This window comes from Chinchilla lanigera, unplaced genomic scaffold, assembly GCF_000276665.1.
Source record: "Chinchilla lanigera isolate Chin_1 unplaced genomic scaffold, ChiLan1.0 scaffold00048, whole genome shotgun sequence".
Classification (NCBI taxonomy): domain Eukaryota; kingdom Metazoa; phylum Chordata; class Mammalia; order Rodentia; family Chinchillidae; genus Chinchilla; species Chinchilla lanigera.
Window position 1 is genome coordinate 17,518,764 of NW_004955449.1, and position 2,375 is coordinate 17,521,138.

At 30.1% G+C, this 2,375-nt stretch overlaps 1 pseudogene; it reads right to left on the bottom strand.

Moving 5' to 3' along the window:
• The window catches only part of LOC102030019, a 2,444-nt pseudogene extending 2,088 nt beyond the window's left edge, over positions 1–356 (bottom strand).
• Between the last annotated feature and the right edge of the window lie 2,019 nt (positions 357–2,375).

A 2,375-nucleotide genomic window follows, 5' to 3' on the forward strand; every position in this document is an offset into this window, starting at 1 on the left:
TTGTTCATAAACTCTCTGCCTGCCCCTCTGTCTTCAAGATTTTTACTTACTTTCTGTTCTAGTAGATTTAGTGTTTCTGCATCATCTGTTTCTGGAAATTCATATATTTTAATTTTATGTTCTTGGATTTCTTTTATTATCTGTTTCTTGAACTGTTGGCATTTATCAGGTGTGATTGTGTCAGTTTTGGCAATCAGTAGGATGATATTCACTTTCTCATGCAAATGCTTCATAAATTCAATATCCACTGGTTTAAGTCCATGTCCTGAAGGAGCAATGAAGTAATCATAGCACGAAGTATTCTTTTTGTGGAAAGAATTCAATATTTGAATACGTGTAGAAACCCAGATAGCCATTCATGAGGAATTCCAATAGTCATAACCAGGACAAAGCTTTTCCATGACATACTACAATGAAAATTCCAGAAATTCTAAAAAGGAATTAAAAAATTTGTGGTTCTTTTATATAATGCAATATTACTCAGCTATAAAGAAAGATAAACTAGAGGCTTTTACAGGTAAATGTTCATAACTAGAGACCATACTCATAAGTGAAATAAAGCAGACCTCCACATGTAAGCAACATATTGTCTCACTAGTGTAAGAATCTGAAAAAGTGAATAAAATTAGGAGGTATGACAGACATTGTTGAATGAAAGGAAAATGTTCAAAAGTAAAGAGCAACTGGGGTGAGGGAACAGAAAAAAGAAAGAAGAGGAAATTATGTATGTATGTATACACAGGATAGCTAACAGTTGTACTACTTACTTCTATAACTTTGCTGAAAGGAACAGTTAATGATTAATTATTTGATCAATCTTGCATGTCTCTATTTGTTTTCCTGAGAAACCACTTTGAAGATATCAATAAGTAATACAACAACCATTGTTAATTTCCCACCACTTTGTCTGTAACTCAGTATCACTTATATTGTTCTTATGCTATTTTTAAAATGGATGTCTGTTTGTTAATATAATTTTCTTCTATTTTAAAAATAAATTTTAAGAAAAGGTAAAGTACCATAAGCTGTTATAGAAAAACGGCAAATTACTTATAAAAGCAATCCTCTCATACTTACAGATTTCTAAACACAAAGCTTAAAGACAAGTGAGAGTAGAGAAAAATTTTTCAAGCCAGAAAAAAAACCTGTTAACTCAAACTTTAATATCCTGTTAAATTAGCCTTCAAAATTCACAAAAAAAGTATACTTTCCTTGACAAAGAAATCTGAAAAAAATACATGACCAACATCAGAGAAAATACATAGGAGAGGCAGACACCAAAGAGTCAAAGAGAAGTATATATTTAACTGAGAGAGTAGCGAGACAAAAGTAAAAAATGAGAATTATTAGTAGTAGAAAACTAAGTAAACACTTTAGAACAATAACTTTCAATGTTGATCATTTAAATTCCCAATCAAAATGCACAGAATGGAAGAATGAATCAAGAGAAACACCTCATTTCAAAAGGGAGCTTGTAAAGGATGTAAAAAAGACACTTTATTAAACTCAAGGCTAAAAGCAAACAGAAGTAGCTATTTTATTTTCAGAAAAAAAACAAAACAAACAAAAAAAAAAAACAGACTTCAAACCAAAATGGATCAGAAGAGACAAAGCTGACCAATGTACACAGATACAGGGAATATTTCAACTAGGAGACGTAAGAATTGAAAATATCTTTGCATTGAATGTCAGTGCACCCAACTTAATAAAACAAAAATATGGGACATAAAATGATAGATACAATCATAGCAGGAATTTCAACACCCTATTATCCCAATTAGACAGGTCAACCAGAGAGAAAATTATTTAACAAACATTAGATTTAAGTCATACCGTTAAAAAATGGACTTAATAGATATCTATGGGGCATTCCACCTAATGAAAATAGAATACACATTTCTCAGCCTGCTTGCAAACCATTTTCAAAAATATACCATATATTAAGCTATAAAGTATGCTTAAATATATACAAAATAATTGAAATACTCTCCTGCATACTATCAGATCATAATGGAATAAAGCTAGCAATTAACATCAAAAGAAACTAGAAAAAATACATACACATGTAGAGATTAAGAAATATATTACTGAACACCAATAGATCACAGAATAAGTCAAGAATGAAATAAAAAGTTTCTAGAATCAAATGATAACGGTATTACAATTTGCCAAAACTTATGTAACACATGAAAGCACATATATCAGGGAAATTTATGACTGTGTATAAACATTTTGAAAGAATCAAGTGAAAAAAACTTAATGATGCATCTCAAGGTCCTAGAAAAACAATATCAATTCAAATCTGAAATTAAGAGAAGGAAAGAACAATAATCAGAGTGAGAATTAATGAAATTGTGACTAAGAAATAATAAAAG